Genomic DNA, 27,268 nt, shown 5'->3' on the forward strand with positions numbered 1-27,268 from the left:
GAAATACAGCCATTTTGGGCACAAATCTTTAATTGCGGCCTAGTGTGGGTCAGGGCGTGTGAGATACACCCTTTATATACCGAGGTTTTATTCTTATATTAATAAAACACCTTTTTTTTGCGCAAAATACACAATTACTCCGGCCTTGCAGCATCAAGACATTTAAAATTCCAGGGTTATATACTGCTGTCATATTCAGTTAATAATCAAATACCCATTTTTGGCACAAATCTTTAATTGCAGCCTAGTGTGGGTCAGGGTGTGAGATACACTCTTTATATACAGGTTTTCTATTCAGTTATTTGAAATACAGCCATTTTGGGCACAAATTTTTAATTGTGGCCTAGTGTGGTTCAGGGCATGTAAGATACACCCTTTATATACAGGTTTTCTATTCAGTTATTTAAAATATTGCCATTTTGGGCACAAATCTTTAATTGCGGCTTAGTTTGGGTCAGGGCGTGTAAGATACACACTATATACAGTTGCAAGAAAAAGTATGTGAACCCTTTGAAATGATATGGATTTCTGCACAAATTGGTCATAAAATGTGATCTGATCTTCATCTAAGTCACAACAATAGACAATCACAGTCTGCTTAAACTAATAACACACATAGAATTAAATGTTACCATGTTTTTTTGAACACACCATGTAAACATTCACAGTGCAGGTGGAAAAAGTATGTGAACCCTTGGATTTAATAACTGGTTAAACCTCCTTTGGCAGCAATAACTTCAACCAAACGTTTCCTGTAGTTGCAGATCAGACGTGCACAACGGTCAGGAGTAATTTTTGACCATTCCTCTTTACAGAACTGTTTCAGTTCAGCAATATTCTTGGGATGTCTGGTGTGCATCGCTTTCTTGAGGTCATGCCACAGCATCTCAATCGGGTTGAGGTCAGGACTCTGACTGGGCCACTCCAGAAGGCGTATTTTCTTCTGTTTAAGCCATTCTGTTGTTGATTTACTTCTATTCTTTGGGTCGTTGTCCTGTTGCAACACCCATCTTCTGTTGAGCTTCAGCTGGTGGACAGATGGCCTTAAGTTCTCCTGCAAAATGTCTTGATAAACTTGGGAATTTATTTTTCCTTTGATGATAGCAATCCGTCCAGGCCCTGATGCAGCAAAGCAGCCCCAAACAATGATGCCCCCACCACCATACTTCACAGTTAGGATGAGGTTTTGATGTTGGTGTACTGTGCCTCCTTTTCTCCACACATAGTGTTGTGTGTTTCTTCCAAACAGCTCAACTTTGGTTTCATCTGTCCACAGAATATTTTGCCAGTACTGCTGTGGAACATCCAGGTGCTCTTGTGCAAACTGTAAACGTGCAGCGATGTTTTTTTGGACAGCAGTGGCTTCCTCTGTGGTATCCTCCCATGAAATCCATTCTTGTTTAGTGTTTTACGTATCGTAGATTCGCTAACAGGGATGTTAGCATATGCCAGAGACTTTTGTAAGTCTTTAGCTGACACTCTAGGATTCTTCTTCACCTCATTGAGCAGTCTGCGCTGTGCTCTTGCAGACATCTTTACAGGACGGCCACTCCTAGGGAGAGTAGCAGCAGTGCTGAACTTTCTCCATTTATAGACAATTTGTCTTACTGTGGACTGATGAACAGCAAGGCTTTTGGAGATACTTTTATAACCCTTTCCAGCTTTATGCAAGTCAACAATTCTTAATCATAGGTCTTGTGAGAGCTCTTTTGTGCAAGGCATCATTCACATCAGGCATTGCTTCTTGTGAAAAGCAAACCCAGAACTGGTGTGTGATTTTTATAGGGCAGGGAAGCTGTAACCAACACCTCCAATCTCATCTCATTGATTGGACTCTAGTTGGCTGACACCTCACTCCAATTAGCTCTTGGAGAGGTCATTAGTCTAGGGGTTCACATACTTTTTCCGCCTGCACTGTGAATATTTACATGGTGTGTTCAATAAAAACATGGTAACATTTAATTCTTTGTGTGGTATTAGTTTAGGCAGACTGTGATTGTCTATTGTTGTGACTTAGATGAAGATCAGATCACATTTTATGGTCAATTTGTGCAGAAAACCATATAATTTCAAAGGGTTCACATACTTTTTCTTGCAACTGTATACAGGTGTTCCATTCAGTTATTTGAAACACAGCCATTATTTGCAAACAAATTTATTTGAGGCCTAGTCTGGATAAAGGTGTGTGAGATACACCCTATATATACTGTCATTCTATTCTGCTATTAATTAAACACCCATTTAGGGCAAAATCCTAAATTTGAGAAATATGAGGAGAGCGTCAAATAATGGACGTGGCCCAGGTCGTGGTGCTGCTGGTGGAGCCCCTGTTGCAGGGAGAGGACGTGGTTGATCTGTGCCAGCTACATGCACAAGTGAAAACCCTTCCTCAGGTGCGAGTAGGCGACAGAACCTGCAGCGGTATTTGGTCGGGCCTAATGCGGCTCTACGAATGGTGAGGCCTGAACAAGTACAGGCGATAGTAGATTGGGTTGCTGACAGTGGCTCCAGTTCCTTCACATTGTCTCCCATCCAGTCTCCTGCTGAAAGATCAGAGTTGGCACCTGCAGCCGATGTTCATCAGTCTTTCACCTCACCCCCTTGCAAATCAGCCAAGCAGTCTGAGCCCCAAGTCATGCAGCAGTCTCTTCTGCTTTTTGATGACTCTGTTAGCAGGGTTTCCCAGGGCCATCCACCTATCCCTGCCCCAGAAGTGGAAGAGATTGAGTGCACTGATGCCTAACCACTTAAGTTTCAAGATGAGTACATGTGAGGACCATCGCAGCACGTCTTGGATGATGACGAAACACAGGTGCCAACTGCTGGGGCTTTCGAAAGTGTGCAGACCGACAAGGAGGGCAGGGGTGAAGACTGGGTGGAAGATGATGTGGAGGACGATGAGGTCCTTGATCCCACATGAAATCAAGGTCATGCGAGTGACCTGTGTAGTTCGGAGGAAGAGGCGGTGGTCGCACAGAGCCACCAGCACAGCAGAAGAGGGAGCAGGGTGCAAAAACGGAGCAGCCGTCCCCTAGACAGTATGCCTGCTACTGCCCACCGCAGCAAGGGACTAAGCACACCAAAGCCAGCTCCAAGGAGTTCCTTCAGACAATGTGCTGATGACAAGACATGAGTGGTTTGCACGCTGTGCAATCAGAGCCTAAAGCGAGGCATAAACGTTCTCAACCTGAGCACAACCTGCATGACTAGGCATTTAAGTGCTAAGAACGAGCTGCAGTGGAGTAGACACCTCGAAAACCAAGAAAGGTCTCTGGCTCCTCCTGCTTCCTCTTCTGCTGCAGTCTCGGCCTCTTCATCCACCTATGGAGTGACAGTGCCACCTGCCACCCCACAAACAGAGGATCTGCCAGCAACACCACCACCTGGGTCTCCAAGCATCTCCACAATGTCCCACAGAAGCGTTCAGCTCTCCTTCTCTCAAACACTGGAGAGGAAGAGGAAGTATCCCCCTACCCACCCACGATCCCTAACCCTGAATGCCAGCATTTCTTAATTACTGGCCTTTGAAATGCTGTCATTCCGTCTGGTGGAGACGGATAGTTTTAAAGGCCTTATGGCGGTGGCTGTCCCACAGTACATCGTGCCCAGCCGCCACTACCTTTCCAGGTGAGCCATCCCTTCACTGCACAACCAAGTAGGGGACAAAATCAGGTGTGCACTGCGCAACGCCATCTGTGGCAAGTTGCATCTCACTATGGATACATGGTCCAATAACCATGGTCAGGGACATTATATCTCCATAGCAGCACACTGGGTAAATGCAGTGGCGGCTGGGCCTGAGGCTGATAGCATTTTGGCGTATGTCCTTCCACCACCGAGGATTGCAGGGCACTTCAGTTTGCCTCCTGTTGCTTCCTCCTCCTACTCTGCTTCCTCATCCTCTACCAGCTCCTCATCCGATCAGCGTAACACCTTCACCACCAACTTCAGCATAGCCAGAGGTAAATGACAGCAGGCAGTTTTAAAACGTATCTGTTTGGGGGACAAACCTCACACCGCGCAGGAGTTGTGGACGGGCCTTGAACAACAGACCGATGAGTGGTTTGTGCCAGTCAGCCTCAAGCCAGGCCTGATGGTGTGCGATAATGGGCGAAATCTCGTAGCAGCTCTGGGACTAGCTGATTTGACGCACATCCCTTGCCTGGCGCATGTGCTGAATTTGGTGGTGCAGAGATTCCTTAAAAATTACCCCGATATGTCAGAGCTGCTGCATAAAGTGCGTGCTGTCTGTGCGCTCTTTTGGCGTTCTCACCCTGCTGCTGCTCGCCTGTCAGCGCTGCAGCGTAACTTTGGCCTTCCCGCTCACCGCCTCATATGCGACGTGCCCACAAGGTGGAACTCCACCTTGCACATGCTGACCAGACTGTGCGAGCAGCAGCAGGCGATAGTGGAGTTTCAGCTGTAGCACGCACGGGTGAGTCGCTCGGCGGAACAGCACCACTTCACCACCAATGACTGGGCCTCCATGCGAGACCTGTGTTCCTTGTTGCGCTGTTTCGAGTACTCCACCAACATGGGCAGTGCCGATAATGCCGTTCTCAGCGTAACTATCCCACTTCTATGCCTCCTTGAAAAAACGCTGCTGGCGATGATGGAAGAAGATGTGGCACAGGAGGAGGAGGAGGAAGAGGGATATTTTCCTAGGGTTTCCGGCCAGTCATTCACAAGTTGCTCAGAGGGTGGGTTCTTGCACCCACAAACCCAAGGTACACAATTGTCAGCCAGGGCACAGTTCTGGAGGATGACTAGGTGGAGGATGAGGAGGAGGAGGAGATGGAGGAGGGGGAACTATGTTCACAGCAGGGTGGCACCCAGACCAGCTCATGTCCATCACTGGTGTGTGACTGGGGGGATACAGAGGACACAGACGATATACCTCCCACAGAGGACAGCTTTTCGTTGCCTCTGGGCAGCCTGGCACACATGAGGGATTACATGCTGCAGTGTCTCCGCAACGACCGCCGAGTTGCCCACATTCTAACTTGTGCTGATTTCTGGGTGGCCACGCTGCTGGATCCCCATTACAAGGACAACGTACTGTCCTTAATTCCGTCACTGGGGCTTGATCGTAAAATGCGCGAGTACAAGCGCACGTTGGTAGACGCGCTGCTGGTGGCATTCTCACCTGACAGCGGGGGCACAGTGGAAGTGAAAGGCCAAGGCAGAGGAAGAGGTTGCCAACGCAGCGGGGCACCGCCAGCACCTCAGAAGGCAGGGTTAGCATGGCCAAAATGTGGAAAAGCTTTGTCAGCACGCCACAACAACCAGCACCACCAGCTGATATGGACCGTCTTAGGAGGAGGCAGCATTTCACCAACATGGTGGAGCAGTTTGTGTGCACACGCCTACACGTACTGAATGACGGGTCTGCCCCCTTCAACGTCTGGGTCTCCAAATTGTGCACATGGCCTGAGCTTGCCCTTTACGCCTTGGAGGTTCTGGCCTGCCCTGCAGCCAGTGTATGATCTGAACGTGTGTTTAGCACGGCAGGGGGGCGTCATCACAGACAAGCGCAGCCGCCTGTCCACAGCCAATGTGGACAAGCTCACATTCATTAAAATGAACCAGGCATGGATACCACAGGACTTGTCTGTACCTTGTGCAGAATAGAGGTGTATACCGGCCATATCCAGCCATTGTTATACTGCAGCGCAATTGCTCATTCTTGTATTTTGGATATTTAACACTCTTTTGGAGTGTACCCTAATAAAAAATAAGTATAAGCAAGACATTGCTGCATTTGTGGGAGGGGAGGCTGATTACAAGGCTATTCATACGTACCTGTGGGCCCAGGCTGGCTGATTACTAGGCTATTTATAGGCACCTGTGGGCCCAGGCTGACGCCGATTCAGCTGATTTCACTACCTCTGGGTCAGCTCTAGGATACAGCAGCATGGTGTGGAGGCTCCTTACGGCTGGGCGACGGCAGAATGTCTCAGGAGGGCGCTAGTATTCATGGTAGGATCGGAGTTGTTTGCACGGGACCCACGCTGCGGTCCGCGACATGTAGCGCTCTGGGATGAAGCAAAGTTTGGGCGCTAATGGTCAAACGATGGTTGTTAGTTTTGTTTGTCTGGCTATTCAGAGGCCTGGTGGGGCCATTGCATACAGTTATTGGGGTAGCATGTGCTTAGAGTAGGCATGGTTGTATGTTTTCCGATACCTGGTTTACATGCGGGGTACGTGTCTGCAGGGGGCTCAAGCTATGTACACTGTGTTAAGTGATGGTAAATATGGATCAATGGTCGATTTAAAAAAAAAAACTGCAGCATTGTGTGGCAGCTCGTTCACATCTGGGTAAACAGCAAAAGGTGCCATGTGAATGCTGGCGCTCACGGTAGCATCGACCTTGCTGCACAGAACTCACACTGCGGTCCGCGATTTGCAGTGTTCTGGGACGAAGGGGGTTTGGCGCTAATGGTCGAATGATTGTGGTTTGGATTGTTACCTTCAAAACTACGTCTGTGTCTGCATTTACATTTTGTCCTATACACCATTCACCACTAGAGCTGCGTTCATACGTCTGCTGTTGCATTACATTAATACTCTGCTCACTTTCAGATTGCTTTCATACGGCTGCTTTATACCCTGCTCTTCATGCTCGTACTCAGAGCTGTGCCCATACCATGTTTTAGACACAACTCACATCCAGAGCTGCATTCACCCACTTGTTCTTACATTACGTGTTATACTCTGCTTCCACTTAAAGCTGCATTTCTTTTCATTGCTACATTATGGTTACTCAGTATTCTTACTAGGGCAAACGGCACACCGCTCTGATACTACTCTTCCGATAAACACAGCTGCTTTCCTTTCAGGCTTACGTTTCTTTCCTTGGTGGTTTGTTACATTCCATAGGTCTACTTTTCTGTTCACTTAAAAAAAAATAATAATAATAATTTGTGGTGTTCTTTAGTCCTGGTTAGCTTTAACTAAGACTGGTCTCCTTGACTTCTGGTTCCTATTCACTCAGATTGGTCTCCTGCCCCAGTTAACCAAATGGCTCCCCAGCGGTCAGTGGGCCAATAGGAGTAAGCCCCTACTATGTTTTCACAGTTCATTCGTTTGTCACGATAAGGGTCTTCTCTTAGCGAACTGCAATGCCTCTGGCTCTTGTTTTTCTCCCATCTGTTTCAATTTTGCGGTCGGTTTAATGTTTTGTTTATGCACGTGGTTCAGATCACTAATGTCTATGCATTTTTCTTTAGGTCTGGGTCACGTTTTAATTACTTGTCACTGTAAGGTCATTCAGTTCAGTCTCTTGGCTTCGGGGGGCTTCATGGCCTCGGGGGCCCGATGACCGTTCTTCATGTTCGTTAGGTGTACAATATGGTTGTAGGCTGGTTAGCGTCCTAGGTTTATTATCGGAGAGGGTCATTGGTTATGCGAGTCCACACAAGTCATACTGGTGCTGCATAAGTGGTTTATATTATATAAAAAAAATAAATAAAAAGGAATCCGCCATTAGAGTCTCTCACGCATGGCTTCTCCGTTTTAGTCTCACGCATGGCTCCGCCATGGGTCTCTTGCGCATGGCTCCGCCATGGGTCTCTTGCGCATGGCTCCGCCATTAGTCTCTTGCGCATGGCTCCGCCATTAGTCTCTTGCGCATGGCTCCGCCATTAGTCTCTTGCGCATGGCTCCGCCATTAGTCTCTTGCGCATGGCTTCTCTGGTTTAGTTACACGGATGACTCCGCCATTAGTCTCTCACGGATGACTCCATTAGTCTCTCACGCATGGCTTCTCCGTTTTAGTTACACGGATGACTCAGTCATTTAGTCTCTCACGTATGGCTTCTCAGTTTTAGTTTACACATGTGGCTTCGCCATTAGAGTCTCTCACGCATGGCTTCTCCGTTTAGGTTTACGCATATGACTTCGCCATTAGAGTCTCTCACGCATGGCTCCGCCATTAGTCTCTCACGCAGGGCTTCTCCGTTTTAAGTTTACGCATACGACTCCGCCATTAGACTCTCGCGCATGGCTTCGTCATTAGAGTCTCTCATGCATGGCTTCTCCGTTTTAGTCTCACGTATGACTCCGCCATTAGTCTCTCACGGATGACTCCATTAGTCTCTCATGCATGGCTTCTCCGTTTTAGTTACACGGATGACTCCGTCATTTAGTCTCTCACGTATGGCTTCTCAGTTTTAGTTTACACATGTGGCTTCGCCATTAGAGTCTCTCACGCATGGCTTCTCCGTTTAGGTTTACGCATATGACTTCGCCATTAGAGTCTCTCACGCATGGCTGTGCCATTAGTCTCTCACGCAGGGCTTCTCCGTTTTAGTCTCACGTATGACTCCGCCATTAGTCTCTCACGTATGACATCGCCATTAGTCTCTCACGCATGGCTTCTCCGTTTTTAGGTTTACACATATGACTCCGCCATTAGAGTCCCTCACGCATGGCTCAGCCATTAGTCTGCCGCGCATGGCTTCTCCATTTAGATTTTACACACATAAACTCCTCCATTCGAGGCCGGCTGCGTGGTCCCACCACAAGTAGGTTCCATGTCTTTTTCTGCCTTCAGACCCACTCGCATGGCTGTCATCTGTGGCTCACAATACAATTTCTTGTGGTGGCTCGTGTCATTAGAGCCTCATTCACATTATTGTTTTCTCTAACTTTTAATTTCTAGGTTGTTGGGTATAAAAGGAAATCCTTCTTTATAAGCCGTCATCCCGAGCATGCCTTTTGCGGACATCACCTTCTCCCAGGCAGGCTTACTTCATCTACAAACTCGGGCTGAGGGTGTTGGTGTCCGGCCTAAGTCCTGGGTATCGGTCTGTCTTCCAGTAGGAGGTACAGTAATAAGGTGCAATTTACAAAGTCTGCCACGTCTACAGAAACGACAAAGCATATCACGACTACAGGCACAGTATACATAGTTTATCACGACCTTAAGCTTATTTTCTGTTACAACTGCAGGTATGGTGTACGTCTGTCCTTATTACAGGCAACATTAGCTCGTTAATCGAAATAGGCATGTATTCCTGTTTTTGGTTCTCCAGGCCTGGTGAGTTTACACATTTCAATTAATCTACTACTAGAGTAAGACGGCATACGCCATGTTCTAATTTTTTGGCTCCTTTATAAAATTTTCTGGAGAATGTGTTTGGCCCGGTGCTAGATAAAATTCTAGAGAAGGCCACGGACAAAAAGAAGGGGTTTCCGGAAGATCGCCCCTCCAGACGCCGGTATCCTTTTCGCCCCTCCTCGGGTCAAGAAAAAAGCTACAGGGGGAAAGGGAAATCAGGACGTTGGAGCTATCCAAAAGGGGGAAGAGGAAGAGGCCAATCCTTCTCCCACCCAAAATCCTCCGCTAAGCAAAGACGTCTTCATGTGCACAATAGACCTGCGAGACGCTTATTACCACATTCCCATTCACACCGACTCACAGAGGTTTCTCCGGTTTGCAATCCAGGATATATCAGGGAACGTCCACTACCAGTTCAGGGCCCTTCCCTTCGGGATTTCATCTGCACCAAGAATATTTACCAAAGTAGTGGTAGAGATGGTCGCCTTTGCCCGAAGACAGGGACTTATGATAATCCCTTATTTGGACGATTTCCTTCTAGTCAGCGAAAGTCTCAGCCAAATCAATTCGAATCTGAGGCTTTTTCTCTTCATCCTAGACGACCTGGGGTGGATCGTGAACAAAGGAAAGTCCGTCCTCACCCCCTCAAGGGAAGCTCGATTCTTTGGTATGATCCTAGATTCCCAAAAGCAAGCAGTATTCCTACCTCGAGACAAAATATCAGTTCTCCAACAAAAGATCAGGTCCTTTCAGAAAAGAAGATCTTGCTCTATCAGAGAGGCAATGAGTCTGCTGGGCCTGCTAACATCTTGTATTCCGGCAGTTCCCTGGTGTCAAATACACTTCAGACCCCTTCAGTCCTGGATCCTGAGTGTCTGGAACAGGTGCCAATCCTCTCTAGATCATCAAGTAAGTCCACCAACTCAGATTCCGCAGTCACTAAATTGGTGGAAAAACCACGGTATCTTATCACGGGGAAATCCCTGGCAGAAGACTCCCCAGGTTCAGGTAATAACAGACGCAAGTCTGTCCGGCTGGGGCGCAAAGGTGGGGGATCGTATGTTCCAGGGCACTTGGCCAGATTCGATCAGATCCCAGTCATCAAACTTCAGGGAACTGAGAGCAGTCTGGGAGGTGTTGAAGGTAGCAGAGGAAATGTTGTGTCATCATCACATAAAAGTGCTTTCGGACAACACTACGGCCATTGCCTACTTTTCCCATCAGGGGGGAACACGGTCCGTAACCCTACAAGCACTGTCAACAAAAATCTTTGCTTGGGCGGAACAGAATGTGGCCTCTATATCAGCAGTTCATCTGAAGGGAATACTAAATCAGGAAGCGGATTTTCTTAGCCGCCACAGGATCGACCATACAGAATGGTCTCTAAGTCCAGAAATATTCGGGCTAGTAGTAAGGAAATGGGGGATGCCCGACGTGGATCTGTTTGCCACCAGGGCAAACTCAAAGGTGGAAACATTCTGTTCCCTAAACCCCAGGGACAGACCTCATGCCTTAGATGCCTTCGCCATTCGTTGGCATTGGAATCTGGGCTATGCCTTCACTCCACTTCCTCTAATTCCGAAGGTGGTACAAAAAATTCTCCAGGACAAGGCCACGGTGATTGTGATCGCTCCCCTATGGCCAAAGAAAAGTTGGTTCTCATCTCTCCAAAAATTTTCTCTACAGGATCCATGGCCCCTTCCTGTGCAGGGGGGGGGGGATCTACTCCAGCAGGGTCCAGTTCTACACCCAAACCCGCAGTTTCTGAAATTGGCAGCTTGGATCCTGAGTCCCAAACCCTGAAACTTCAGGGCCTGTCAGACTAAGTTATTGCTACTTTGAAAGACTCCAGAAAGAAGGTAACGTCAGCAATTTACCTAAAGATCTGGAAACGTTTTTGTTCCTGGAGTGGGGACGAATCGCCACATTTGCATAAACCCAACATCCAAAGAATACTGGATTTCCTACAGCAAGGTCTGGACCTGGGACTTAGACCCTCTACCTTGAAGGTCCAAATCTCAGCCCTAGGTTGTTTCTTTGACCAAGATATAGCCGGCCATCGTTGGATCAAAAGATTCATTAAGGCAGCGACGAGGCTCCGCCCAACGATCACCGCTCGTGTCCCTTCCTAGGATCTGAACATCGTTCTTACAGGCCTTACTTTACCACCCTTTGAACCCATGTCTGACTGTCCAATAAAATTATGGTCCTTGAAAACTGCCTTCTTAATTGCGATAACTTTGGCCCGCAGAGTAGAGGAATTACAAGCCCTATCAATCAGGGAACCCTACCTCCGTATTCTAGATGATAGAATTATTCTCCGTCTGGATCCTGGATTTCTCCCCCAAGTCGTATCCAATTTTCATCGGAGCCAGGAAGTTACCCTACCTTCTTTTTGCCAACACCCCTCTAATGACACAGAATCTGCATTTCACTCTTGGGACGTTAGACGGGCAGTCCTAAACTATATCGCTGTGACAGGAAAGTTTAGGAAATCTGACAATCTACTAGTCCTTTTTGGAGGAAGATTTAAGGGCCAAAAAGCCTCCCGGTCCTCTATAGCTAGATGGCTCAAAGAAGCCATTAGTCTTTGTTACCAAATACAAAATCTTACATGTCCAGTAAACATTAGGGCCCATTCCACTCGGGCCATGTCTTCCTCTCAGGCGGAGAGAGCTGGGGCTTCTCTGGAGGAAATCTGTCGTGCTGCCACTTGTCCAGCATTCATACATTTATAAAGCACTATCGCCTGGATCTTTCTAGATCTTCTGATCTGTCCTTCGGGCGGAAAGTCCTCCAGGCTGTAGCCCCCCCTTAACTGATATATTTTTTGTATCTCCTTGTATGCTGTCGTGATGATGCTATGGAAAAAACAGAATTAGTCTTACTGGTAATTCTGTTTCCATGAGATCATCACGATGGCACGTTATTCCCTCCCTATGATTTAAATCGTTTTGACCTAATGGGTCTCTAGAAGGTATGGAGTAATACCCTTTTTTTTTCACTGTTCTCCACCACCGGGTTGGTCTGTGTGATTTTGGAAACACTGGTGTTGGTGGTGGGAGGGGGGTATTTAACCTTTCTCTGTTCCTGCCCCTACAGAGGTCAGGCGTCAATCTCCTTGTATGCCGTCGTGATCATCTCATGGAAACAGAATTACCGGTAAGACTAATTCCGGTTTATCTCACTTGGATGTGGTCTCTTTCTCACGCTCTCTCTCCGGCATGGAACGCTGATTCGCCGATAACCGTGATCAACATGGTAGGCTCAGAAAAGAACATCGAAAATTGATAGAGAAGATTTCCAAATGGATGGTGGAAGTCACTGGGGCACCTCTACATAGGTGACAGGAACATAAACTTAAAAAAATCGTCAATTACATTGTCAGGTGACATTTTCAAATTTTGCCAGATAAAAACCCCTGCTCTGTTGACAGGCAATAAAATTTAAGAAATTCTTCATTAATTGATGTGCGACACATCCTTTCATTCAATGCTTAAACTTTAAAAAGTTCTCCCACTTTTGCGCTTTAATACTTTGTCCCATATTTCCGCTCTATAATTAAAAATTTAAAAAAAATAATCCTCCCTTGGATGTGGCCTTTCTTTCTTTCTCATGCTCCCTTTCCGGTCTGGAACCCTGATTCGCCGCCACCCGTGATTACCATGGTAGGCGCATAAAAGAACATCGAAAGTTGATAGAGCAGATATCAAATTGGATCGTGAACATCACGGGGACGTGCGACATGGTGGGGCAGTAAGTATGCACACGACTACACGAACTAACTGACAGGGGTCAGCCCCTGCAACTTCTGGGTCTCCAAATTGGGCACATGGCCTGAGCTTGCCCTTTACCCCTTGGAGTTGCTGGCCTACTCTGCAGCCAGTGTATTTTCTGAACGTGTGTTTAGCACAACTGGAGGGGGTTATCACAGGTTATATTTACCAATGTTTTGAAGTGTACCCTAATTTAAAAAAATAGAAATAATTTAAAACCAAAAAGCAGTGTAGGCTACCTTCTCCTCCTCCACCGCCGTTTCCACCTACACCGCCACATCCAGCGCCTCCTCAACCTCCTACTCCATATGGACCTCGTCCTCCTAGATCAAGATTATTATTTTTTATTTTTACGTATTTTATGTTAGTCATTTCCCTATCCACATTTGTTTGCAGAGCACTTGCCATGCTCTTAACCACATTTTGATGCCATTTGCAGCCCTCTAGCCCTTTCCATGACATTTTTACAGCCTTTTTTTGTGCTCAAAAGTTTGGGTCCTTATTGACTTCAATAGGGTTCAGGTTCAGGGTCAAGTTCGGGTCCCGAACTCAAACTTTTTTGTGAAGTTCGGCCGAACCCGTCAAACCCAAACATCCAGGTGTCCGCTCTACTCTAGTTATATGTTCTAAAGCCCTTTTTGTCATGCATTAGAGGCAAAAATAAAATATATTTTCCGTTCAGCGGAGCAGTTATGTTCTAAAGCCCTTTTTTTTGTGTATTAGTGGCAAAAGAAAAATATATTTGCTGTTCAGCGTTACACTTATCTCTTCTAAAGCACTATTTGGCATGTAATAGTGGCAAAATAAAAATATATTTACCGTTCAGCAGTGCAGTTATATGTTCTAAAGGCTTTTGTGGCGTGTATAAGTAGAAAAAATTAAGGGCCTATTTGCCGTTCAGCGGTGCAGTTATATTTTCTAAAGCCCTTTTTGGTGTGTAATAGTGGCAAAATAAAAATATATTTGCTGTTCAGTGGTGCAGTTTATGTTCTATAGCCCTTTTTGGCGAGTATTAGTGGCAAAAGTTAAATATATTTGCCATTCAGCGGTGCAGTTATATGTTCTAAAGCCTTCTGTGGCGTGTATAAGTGGAAAAATGTAAGGACCTATTTGCTGTTCACCGGCGCAGTTATATGTTCTAAATAGAGTTGAGCGGACACCTGGATGTTCGGGTTCAACGGGTTCGGCTGAATTTCACAAAGTTCGAGTTCGGGACCCGAACTCGACCCGAACCTGACCCCAAACCCCATTTTAGTCAATGAGGACCCAAACTTTTGAGCACTAAAATGGCTGTAAAAATGGTATGGAAAGGGCTAGAGGGCTGCAAATGCCAGCAAAATGTGGTTAAGAGCATGACAAGTGCTCTGCAAACAAATGTGGATATGGAAATGACTTAAAATAACATAAAATACATAAAAATAAAAAATAATAATCGTGATCTAGGAGGAGAAGGTCCATATGGAGTAAGAGATTGAGGAGGCGGTGGATGTGTAGGTGGAAGCGGCGGTGGAGGAGGAGGAGGTAGCCTACACCGTTTTTTGCTTTTAAATTTATTTATATTTTTTAAAATTATGGTACACCCCAAAACATTGGGAAATATAACCTGTGATAACCCCCTCCAGTCGTGCTAAACACACGTTCAGACAATACACTGGCTGCAGGGCAGTCCAGCACCTCCAAGGCTTTAAAAGGCAAGCTCAGGCCATGTGCCCAGTTTGGAGACCCAGAAGTTGAAGGGGGCAGACCCATCATTCAGTACGTGTAGGCGTGTGCATATATACTGCTCCACCATGTTGCACGTCCCCATGATGTCCACGATCCAATTGGATATCTTCTCTATCAACTTTCGATGTTTTATGCGCCTACCATGGTGATCACTGGTGGCAGGCATTTAGGGTTCCAGGCTGGAGAGGGAGCCTGAGAAAGGGATACCACATCCAAGGGAGGTCAATGGATGAAATTAAATGTAATCAAGCGGAAATGTGGGACAAAGTATTGAAGCATAAGCTTCCAAGTTAAGGAGGGGGCACGCGGCAATTACCCACTCCCAAATCGGGGAGGTCGTGACGATAAATAACAATACAGGACTCTTAAGATGCCCTGTTATTGGAATGATTAATAAAAAATTATAGGGAATGTCACTGTGGTATTTTGGATTTGGAAACGTTAGCCAGGAGAGGCCCTGCTGCTGCTTTGTTGACTCTAGATAACTTCTGCCTGATTGCACGTCCCTGTGACGTCCACAATTTATTTTATATCTTCTCTATCAACTTTCGATGTTCTTTACTGAGCCTACCATGTTGATAACTGTTATCGGCGAATCGGGGTTCCACGCCGGGGAGGGAGCGTGAGAAGGAGAGACCACATCCAAGGGAGTTTAATTGTTTCAAATTAAATATGATGGAGTGGAAATATGGGACAAAGTAATAAAGCGCAAATGTGGGACAACTTATTAAAGTTTAGGCATTGAATGAAAGGAAGTGGCGCTCATCAATTAAAGAAGAATTTCTTTAATTTTATTCCCTGTCACTTATGCAAAGCAGGGGTTTCTATCCGGCAAAATTTTAAAAATGTAACAGATGATTATTTTAAATTTATGTTCCTGTCACTTATGCAGAGGTGCCCCAGTGACATCCACCATCCATTTGAATATCTTCTCTAACAACTTTCGATGTTCTTTTCTGATCCTACCCTGTTTATCACGGTTATCAGCGAATCAGAGTTCCATGCCGGAGAGGGAGCATGAAAAAGAGAGACCACATCCAAGGGAGATAAATGGATTACAATTTTTTTGGATCGAGCGGAAATATGAGAAGTTATTGAGGCGCTAGGGTTGAGTGAACCCGAACTGTAAAGTTAGGGTTTGTACCGAACTTTAGGATTTTTGGACCCCTGACCCGAACATTTCAGTAAAAGCTTTCTTGGCACTTTTTCAAAGGCTACAGAGTAGCCAATCAACAAGCGGTTAATTGTCTGACCTTAGAAGCCATCACAGCCATGCCTACTAATGGCATGGCTGTGATTGCCCAGTGTAGCATGTGACCCAGCCTCTATATAAGCTGGAGTCACGTAGCGCTGCACGTCACTCTGCTGTGCTTAGTGTAGGGAGAAGATGCTGCTGGTGATTTCAGGGAGAGAATAGGAGAGACTCTTTGCTCAAAATCAGAACCTAACTCAGCAATCTACAGTCGTGGCCAAAAGTTTTGAGAATTACATAAATATTGGAAAAGTTGCTGCTTAAGTTTTTATAATAGCAATTTGCATATACTCCAGAATGTTATGAAGAGTGATCAGATGAATTGCATAGTCCTTCTTTGCCATGAAAATTAACTTAATCCCAAAAAAACCTTTCCACTGCATTTCATTGCTGTCATTAAAGGACCTACTGAGATCATTTCAGTAATCGTCTTGTTAACTCAGGTGAGAATGTTGACGAGCACAAGGCTGGAGATCATTATGTCAGGCTGATTGGGTTAAAATGGCAGACTTGACATGTTAAAATGAGGGTGATGATTGAAATCATTGTTCTTCCATTGTTAACCATGGTGACCTGCAAAGAAACGCGTGCAGCCATTATTGCGTTGCATAAAAATGGCTTCACAGGCAAGGATATTGTGGCTACTAAGATTGCACCTCAATCAACAATTTATATCATCAAGAACTTCAAGGAAAGAGGTTAAATTCTTGTTAAGAAGGCTTCAGGGCGTCCAAGAAAGTCCAGCAAGCGCCGGGATCTTCTCCTAAATAGGATTCAGCTACGGGATCGGAGTGCCACCAGTGCAGAGCTTGCTCAGGAATAGCAGCAGGCAGGTGTGAGCGCATCTGCACGCGCAGTGAGTCGAAGACTTTTGGAAGATGGCCTGGTGTCAAGGGCAGCAAAGAAGCCACTTCTCTCCAAAAAAAACATCAGGGACAGATTGATCTTCTGCAGAAAGTTTGGTGAATGGACTGCTGAGGACTGGGGAAAAGTCATATTCTCCGATGAAGCCTATTTCCGATTGTTTGGCGCATCTGGAAAAAGGCTTGTCCGGAGAAGAAAAGGTGAGCGCTACCATCAGTCCTGTGTCATGCCAACAGTAAAGCATCCTGAGACCATTCATGTGTGGGGTTGCTTCTCATCCAAGGGAGTGGGCTCACTCACAATTTTGCCCAAAAACACAGCCATGAATAAAGAATGGTACCAAAACACCCTCCAACAGCAACTTCTTCCAACAGTTTGGTGAAGAACAATGCATTTTCCAGCACGATGGAGCACCGTGCCATAAGGCAAATGTGATAACTAAGTGGCTCAAGGAACAAAACGTTGACATTTTGGGTCCATGGCCTGGAAACTCCCCAGATCTTAATCCCATTGAGAACTTGTGGTTAATCCTCAATAGGCGGGTGGACAACCAAAAACCCACTAATTCTGACAACTCCAAGAAGTGATTATGAAAGAATGGGTTGCTATCAGTCAGGAATTGGCCCAGAAGTTGATTGAGAGCATGCCCAGTCGAATTGCAGAGGTCCTGAAAAAGAAGGGCCAACACTGCAAATACTGACTCTTTGCATAAATGTCATGTAATTGTCGATAAAAAGCCTTTGAAACATATGAAGTGCGTGTAATTATATTTCACTACATCACAGAAACAACTGAAACAAAGATCTAAAAGAAGTTTAGCAGCAAACTTTGTGAAAACTAATATTTGTGTCATTCTCAAAACTTTTGGCCACGACTGTACACACATTGTGTTTTGTAGGTGCAGGGCACAATTTTTTTTTTATCCTGCCCTGAGCCCAGTGACCGAAAAAAATTAACTTTAATAAGTATGAGCACGAATATTCGAATATCGAAATTTTTTTAGCGAATATCGTCACTTCGCTAATTCGCGAATATTTCGAATATAGTGCTATAAATTCGATATTTCGAATATTCGTATTTTTTTTTTTTTTTTGTTCTTTCCCACTTCCCTAAAGTTGTTCTTACCTGTCCTTAGGATTCCTGACTTCCTGGCTGCTCCAGTCAGTGCCCGTTGCCGCTTCTGCCGACTTCCGTGCTCATGGAGCGACTCATCACCATGGGAACGTCTCCATACTAGAATGTACTGTCTGATTTGAGAATTACGTTGAAATTGCAATTCGATTTAATACAAGTTATAATAATCGAATTGCGATTTCAACTTGGACCTGGTTTACTATGGTTAGCTTGATAGAATTAGCGAATATGGCGAATGTATTCGTCATATTCCTCAAAACGAAGATAACAAAGTATTCTCCATCTTTGTTTTAGCTATCTATTCGTCAACTTCGCTAATTCTAGCAATCAAATAAGAAGGTTGACTATAGAGACAGCTGTGTTTAATTCGCTATGCGATTATATTACTGCTTTTTTTTAAAATAAATAGAATAATTATAATTCTATTTATAAAAAAAAAAGACAAAAATAATATAATCGCATAGCGAATTAAAAACAGCTGGCTCTATACTTACTCTATACTTAGCTGTCTCTATAGTCAACTTTCCTATTTGATTGCTAGAATTAGCGAAGTTGACGAATAGATAGCTAAAACGAAGATGGCGAATGCTTCGTTATCTTCGTTTTGAGGAATATGACTAACCATAGTAAACCAGGTCCAAGTTGAAATCGCAATTCAATTATTATAACTTTGAATTAATCGAATTGCGATTTCAACTTAGCAATGCTATATTCCATATTAGGCGAGAATTAACGATTATGGAAAATAGAAGTACTAAGTTGAAATCGCCATGCGATTACTTCGAGTTATATTAATCGCATTGCGATTTAAACTTGAGGCTGCTGCTGGGTCTCTAATGGGATGGGTCTAGAATTAACTAACTTAACTGATATTGAATCTATCAGTGCTAAGTTTCAATCACAATGTGATAATATTTGCTATTATTATTAACCACATTGCGAATCCAACTTTTATAATGCACTATTCTGACATACAGTACTATATTTGCTTTATTAGTTAATTCTACCAATACCACCTATAGCAAAATCTCCAAAGCTGGAATTGCAATGCAATAAAAATTAGTTGCATCTCGAATTCAACACTATTGCTAAAATATTCGTATTGCTTGTATTGTTATAGTTAACAAGTGACCACTACATCTTATGGGTGAAATGTCCACCATCGGTATTACTGACTTAGAATTAGATGATCTACTAGTTGAGGAAATAGCTAAAATGACATTGAAGGGGGAAGTTATCATTATGGGAGACTTCAATTTTCCAGATGTAAACTGGAAAACCAAAATAGCTAGTTCTGCCAAGAGTACAGATATTCTAAATTCCCTACTGGGATTATCTCTACACCAAGTAGTGGAGGAGCCAACCCGGAAGGAGGCCATTTTAGATTTAGTATTCACAAATGGGAATTTGGTATCTGATATTACTTTAGGGGAAAGCTTGGGATCTAGTGATCACCAGTCAGTGTGGTTTACTATAAGTACAGTGACTGAGTCACACCACACAAAAACAAAAGTTTTAGCTTTTAGAAAAACTGACTTTTCTAAAATTAGATTAGTGGTATAAGAGTCCCTATCAGACTGGAACAGTTTCATTGGAGTCCAGGAGAAATGGGACTACTTAAAAGTGGCACTATTGAAGCCAACAGAAGATTGCATTAGGCTTGTCAGTAAAAGCAAAAAAAGGAAGAGACCACTGTGGTACTCAGCAGAAGTGGCCAAAATCATTAAAAACAAAAAGATAGCATTTAGGAATTATAAAAAAAAATCAAAAAGAGGATGACAGACAAATTTATAAGATTAGGCAGAGAGAGGCCAAACAAGTTATAAGAGCTTCTAAAGCACAGGCAGAAGAGAAATTAGCTCAGTCAGGGAAAAAAGGCGATAAGGCATTCTTCAGATACATAAATGAAAAAAGGAAACTAAAACAAGGAATTACCAAATTAAAAACTAAAGAAGGAAGGTATATGGAAGAAGATAAAGAACTAGCTGACTGCCTCAATGAATACTTCTGTTCAGTTTTTACAAAGGAAAATGAAGGAGAAGGACCTCAGTTGGGAAAGAAGACTAATGAATCTTTTGACGCATGTGTCTTTACAGAGGAAGAGGTTCTAAGTCAACTGTCTAAAATTAATACAAATAAGTCACAGGGGCCTGATGGGATACACCCAAAGCTATTAAAAGAGCTCAGCGGTGAACTAGCAAAACCATTAACAGATTTATTTAACCAATCACTGGCAACAGGAGTCGTCCCAGAAGATTGGAAATTAGCAAATGTTGTGCCCATTCACAAGAAAGGTAGTAGGGAGGAATCGGGCAACTATAGGCCAGTAAGCCTGACATCAATAGTGGGGAAATTAATGGAAACCATACTTAAGGAGAGGATTGTGGAACATCTAAAATCCCATGGATTGAAAGATGAAAAACAGCATGGGTTTACTTCAGGGAGATCATGTCAAACTAATCTTATTGATTTTTTTTGATTGGGTGACTAAAATAATAGATGGAGGAGGTGCAGACATCGCTTATCTAGACTTTAGTAAGGCTTTTGATACTGTCCCACATAGAAGGCTTATCAATAAAGTGCAGTCATTTGGGCTTGGACTCCCGTATCGTTGAATGGATTAGGCAGTGGCTGAGGGACAGGCAACAGAGGGTTGTAGTCAATGGAGTATATTCAGACCAAGGTCTTGTTACCAGTGGGGTACCTCAGGGATCTGTTCTGGGACCCATATTGTTTAATATCTTTGTCAGCGAAATTGCAGAAGGCCTCAATGGTGAGGTGTGTCTTTTTGCTGATGACACAAAGATTTGTAACAGGGTTGATGTTCCTGGAGGAATATACCAAATGGAAAAGGACTTGGGAAAACTAGAGGAATGGTCAAAAATATGGCAACTTAAATTTAATGTTGATAAGTGCAAGATAATGCACCTGGGACGTAAAAACCCAAGAGCAGAATATAAAATCTGTGATACAGTCCTAACCTCAGTATCTGAGGAAAGGGATTTAGGGATCATTATTTCAGAAGACTTAAAGGTAGGCAGACAATGTCACAGAGCAGCAGGAAATGCTAGCAGAATGCTTGGGTGTATAGCAAGAGGAATTACCAGTAGAAAGAGGGAGGTGCTCATGCCGCTCTACGAAGCACTAGTGAGACCTCATTTGGAGTACTGTGCTCAGTACTGGAGACCATATCTCCAGAAGGATATTGATACGTTGGAGAGAGTTCAGAGAAAAGCTACTAAACTGGTACATGGATTGCAGAATAAAACTTACCAGGAAAGATTAAAGAACCTTAACATGTATAGCTTGGAAGAAAGACGAGACAGAGGGGATATGATAGAAACTTTTAAATACATAAAGGGAATCAACAAGGTAAAAGAGGAAAGAATATTTAAAAGAAGAAAAACTGCTACAAGAGGACATAGTTTTAAATTAGAGGGGCAAAGGTTTAAAAGTAATATCAGGAAGTATTACTTTACTGAGAGAGTAGTGGATGCATGGAATAGCCTTCCTGCAGAAGTGGCAGTTGCAAATACAGTGGAGGAGTTTAAGCATGCATGGGATAGGCATAAGGCCATCCTTCATATAAGATAAAGCCAGGGGCTATCCATAGTATTTAGTATATTGGGCAGACTAGATGGGCCAAATGGTTCTTATCTGCCGACACATTCTATGTTTCTGACGGTCACGGACATTAGCCGTGGGTTCATGCAACCACACAAAGCAGGTAGCCACGGAGCCCGCATAAGTATTGATCTATGTTTAATTATTCTGCTGGATGAAGTATAGCTACGTCATTGGGTGCGAAGCGGTAAATGATTATGGCACAAATTAAAGTGGTTACATCACACTACAATGTCTGTAACATGTATGTATGGATAGCCGACAAATATCTCTCATATGCACATAGCACCTCTATTTACGTGCTACACACTGTATATTCCACGCTATAAAACCCACACCAACCCCACCTTCCCCCCTTAAACCCTCCAGCAACTTAAATCCCTCTCCATCACGTCCCCCCCACCTCCTCACTCACACACAGTTTATGAGAAGTAATGTTTGACCTCCAGTATTTCAGTATTCGCTAGTTCATTTACCATAACCCAGGGTGCACCACGTGGAGGCGAACCAGCTGTACACCCCATACTGTACAGTCAATTCACTACAAAGGTACACCTCTCCTCAGATGGCCATTGGCCAATACCCCATTGCTCATACCCCACACACATGCAATTTAAATACAATGTAATGTTATAACGGTAACCTAAAATCAAATTTTTTCCATTTATAGCCATAATTTTTTTGAAATTTTCATGACATGATCACATTAAGTACTAATACTTGTAGTACTAATACTTCTATTTTCAAAGTTTTGCATTACATGTATGCCTGTTGTACAAGGTCTATGATTGGACCTGGTCCCGTCACGCATGCTGCTAAGAGCGCCACAGTCCGCAGTATTCGGTTTGAATTGTGGCACACACATGACCACCGGCACAAGAAAATAGTCATAGTGAATAAGTGGTGTGACCATAAGTGGCGCCATGTCTATTACCCTGTTTCCATGTAACGGCGGCTGCTTTATGTAATGATAATGAATTATTACTTTGGCCCAGACTAAATTGTCCGTACTGTAACCCCATTGGTTACAATAAAACAAAACAACAAATTTTATAGAACAATAAACTTTTATAAAACAATCTTTAAATAAAGAAAAATATTAACATAAATAACCGAAGGAAGGCCCAAAAAACAAATGAAAAAAAAAAAAATGAAGGTAATTTTTTATTTTTTTTTGCAGTCCATCCATGGCCTTTTGGTTGGCCTCCTCTGCTAGGGTCATCTCATGGGAGTATTGGAGCTTCTGCTCCCTCATCCTTCTCATGTGCAGCGCCCTCAACTTTTTCATCCTTTCACACTGCTCCCGCTGCACATTTTGCATCTCTTTAATAAAGTTGTTTATCGCTGTAAAAGTAAAGGAAATATAAATTTTAAATGTACTTTAAAAGACAATCATTGTTTGGTGTATAAAGCAGATAAAGTCCTGTCTGACCCAGGAAGAAATACATCTTCGACTTAAAAAGATTAAAATAGACAAATTACCAGGACCAGATGGCATACACCCCCGTATCCTAAGGGAATTAAGTAATGTTATAGCCAGACCCTTATTTCTGATATTTGCGGACTCTATACTGACAGGGAATGTCCCACAGGATTGGCGCATGGCAAATGTGGTGCCAATATTTAAAAAGGGTTCAAAAACAGAGCCAGGGAACTATAGGTCGGTAAGTTTAACATCTCTTGTGGGTAAACTGTTTGAAGGTTTTCTAAGAGATACTATCTTAGAGCATCTCAACTGAAATAAGCAAATAACGCCATATCAGCATGACTTCATGAGGGATCGGTCATGCCAAACTAATTTAATCAGTTTCTATGAGGAGGTAAGTTCTAGACTTGACAGCGGCGAATCAATGAATGTCGTATATCTGGACTTCTCCAAAGCATTTGACACTGTCCCACATAAAAGGTTAGTATATAAAATGAGATTGCTCGGACTGGGAGAAAATGTCTGTATATGGGTAAGTAACTGGCTGAGTGATAGAAAACAGAGGGTGGTTATTAACGGTACACACTGAGATTGGGTCATTGTCACTAGTGGGGTACCTCAGGGGTCAGTATTGGGCCCTATTCTCCAATATATTTATTAATGATCTTGTAGAAGGCTTGCATAGTAAAGTATCAATTTTTGAGGATGAAAATAAACTGTAAAGTAATTAACAATGAAGAGGACAGTATACTGTGTGTGTGTGTGTATGTGTGTGTATATATATATATATATATACATACATACATACATACACTACAGAGTATAATATACTGCTACAGAGGGATCTGGATAGATTCAAGGCTTGGGCAGATAAGTGGCAGATGAGGTTTAACACTCACAAATGTAAAGTTATGCACATGGGAAGGAATAATGCAAGTCACCCGTAGATACTAAATGGTAAAACACTCAGTAACACTGACATGGAAAAGGACCTATGAATTTTAATAATCAGCAAACTAAGCTGCAAAAACCTGTGTCAGGCAGCTGCTGCAAAGGCCAATAAGATAATGGGTTGCATCAAAAGGGGCATAGATGCCCGTGATAAGAACATAGTCCTACCACTTTACAAATCGCTAGTCAGACCACACATGGAGGACTGTGTACAGTTATGGGCTCCTGTGAACAAGGCAGACATAGCAGAGCTGGAGAGGGTTCAGAGGAGGGCAACTAAAGTAATAACTGGAATGGGGCAACTACAGTACCCTGAAAGATTATCAGCATTAGGGTTATTCACTTCAGAAAAAAGACAACTGAGGGGAGATCTAATTACTATGTATAAATATATCAGGGTTCAGTACAGAGATCTATCCCATCATCTATTTATCCCCAGGACTGTGACAAGGGGACATCCTCTGCGTCTGGAGGAAACAAGGTTTGTACACAAACATAGAAGAGGATTCTTTACGGTAAGAGCATTGAGACTATGGAACTCTCTGCCTGAGGAGGTGGTGATGGTGAGTTTATTAAAAGAGTTCAAGAGGGGCTTGGATGTATTTCTGGAGAATAATAATATCACAGGCTATAGCTACTAGAGAGGGGTCGTTGATCCATGGAATTATTGTTATTGCCTGATTGGAGTCGGGAAATAATTTTTTATTCCCCTAAAGTGGTGAAAATTGGCTTCTACCTCACAGGGTTTTTATTTGCCTTCCTCTGGATCAACTTGCAGGATAACAGGCTGGATGGACAGATGTCTTTTTCGGCCTTATGTACTATGTTACTATGTTAATCCATTATATATTGGTTTAGTTAGGATTAATAATAATAGTTCTTTAGACTTTAGGGTTATGGACTTAGTAGTTAAGTTAATGCTTTTTTTTGTAGATTAATTACTTTATAGTGTTCATGTTTTATATTACTGTTGTGTGTTGTATGTTCTTTGACAATTTCATAGTTTTTACACCATTTTTTTGATAATTATTAATATGGTTTTGTGCACTTTATTTTTTTAGTTTAAGAAAATTTTTATATATTGGATGCTCGTTACATCTTAATTAAGTTGTTTCCCTTATTGAGATACTTTACGGAAATCAGTACACCAGTAACATCAGCTAGCTGTAAAAATTATTTTTTACCTGGATTTAATTAGGGTCTGGGTTTTTGGACTGAGTGCCCAGACAGATATAGTGGCACAGGTCACTCCCGTACTCCATCAAGCCTTTTTAATAGTTTGGAATAAAAATTCTGTTCTTTTTAAGTGTGGACAGGAGATGTGAAAACTTAACCTGCAGAGAAATGAGGATGGTCTCTGACAGACCCTAAAGAGTGGTGATATACTAATATTTTTGCTACACTTCTTGGAGTGAACGCAAAGTGTTGGACTTTAGGTTATGCAATATCTGAAGTCTGAATAAAAATTTGAGGTTGAACTTGTTTATAATTGCTTTCTTAAATAAAATCTGCCTGTGGTAAAGACTAAACTGACACCTGTATGTGTGTGGGGACATTTTTTTAAATTAAAACATCAACAGAATATATTTACCCTCCTGGCGGGGGGTGGTCACCACCTCGTCTTCTTCCTCCTCCTCATCCTCTTCCTCCTCCTCATCCTCCTGGACCGTCACCTCCTCTGCCTCAGGTGGGCTATGGGCCTGATGCCCTAATGGTCCTGCCTGCTCCTCATCCTCCTCATCCTCCATCTCCTTTTCTTCCACCACCACCTTCTTATTAGAGCGCTTAGCGCGCACTTTAGGAAGAGGAGCCCCTGTAATGACCAAATTTTTCAAAAATACCAAGATAAACAAGCAAAGCAAAAAAAAAAAAGTTAACGGTACACAAAATTAATCTATGGTGGGATCTGGATGGCATAATGATTACCCCTATGTTTGATTTCACATGATTTGGTGTTAGATGAAACTATGAATAAAGTATTTCATATGGTTTACAGTTGAGTATGTTAATATCTAGGATGAGGTAGAAGGGGGTATTCGTTCGCAAGGTACTGTTGCAGGGTTATTGAAAAGACGTGGACCAAGTCAACTGTTTTGACATTGGATAAGGGTTTACATCATATATCTGTATCTCACTGTGAGTGTATGTATATATTCAGCTACGTGTCCAAGCATTTACTAAATCCGTGCTGGAGAACTTTTAGGCAGAAGAGAAAACCAACTAAATTATTTATTGCAAATTTCCAACGTTACCATTGTACCGGAATACCAGTATATTCTGTCTTCCACACAATTATCATTTTGCTGTAACAGCCTGCCTACATTCAATATGCTGACTGTGCTTTTAATAGTGTGCCTGCGAAGCTGTATGGTATGGAATGTCTAAAGCCGATTAGTACGCCTTAGACATTTTCAAGGGTATGCGGCCCACAGAGAGGGCTCTGAGTGCCGCCTCTAGCACCCGTTCCATCGGTTCAACACCACTGAAGTAAGTAATCAGTTGTAAAGGGATAGAAATACTTATTTGCATAACTCAACACATAAATACAATAGGTGTGTGTTATAAAATTAATGTAAGCATCGTACCTGGACAATTTTTATCTCTGACCTCCTTTGAGATTCATCTTGTGCCTTTTGAGATCAGACCATTTTTTAAGATAGGCCATTTGGAATGCCTCTTGCCATTCTTTAGCCACATAACGTTGGCGATTCGGCGTAAAATGGCCTGCTTTTCTGCCTGGCAACTTAGGTTATCATAACCTTTTTCCAACAGAGTCTGCCAGATAACAATTAAAGGATGTAATCCAAAAATGGTAAAATACAATTATTAGTAATTATAGTCATCTCAACCATAAAAAATAAAATTTTATATGAAAATGGTAAAACAGTAGATATTTATATAGTTCCCTATAGAACTATATGAAAGTAAAGTAATAATAAAAACATTTTTATTCAAAGCAAATATAAGAATTAAACTCCCACAGTGCCTTCCCCTTTAAGAGTGACTTGAACAGTGGCTTCCCCTTTAACAATGACTTGAACAGTGGCTTCCCCTTTAACCGCCTCCAGACCGCCTAACGCAGGATCGCGTTCCGGAGGCGGCAGCCCTGCGCACAGTCACGCATATATGCGTCATCTGGCGAGACGCGAGATTTCCTGTGAACGCGCGCACACAGGTGCGCGCGTTCACAGGATCGGAAGGTAAGCGAGTGGATCTCCAGCCTGCCAGCGGCGATCGTTCGCTGGCAGGCTGGAGATGCGATTTTTTTTTATTTTTTTTTTTAACCCCTAACAGGTATATTAGATGCTGTTTTGATAACAGCGTCAAATATACCTGCTACCTGGTCCTCTGGTGGTCCCTTTTGTTTGGATCGACCACCAGAGGACATAGGCAGCTCTGTAATAAGTAGCACCAAACACCACTACACTATACCCCCCGTCACTTATTAACCCCTT

This window comes from Bufo bufo, chromosome 2 (genome assembly GCF_905171765.1).
Source record: "Bufo bufo chromosome 2, aBufBuf1.1, whole genome shotgun sequence".
Classification (NCBI taxonomy): domain Eukaryota; kingdom Metazoa; phylum Chordata; class Amphibia; order Anura; family Bufonidae; genus Bufo; species Bufo bufo.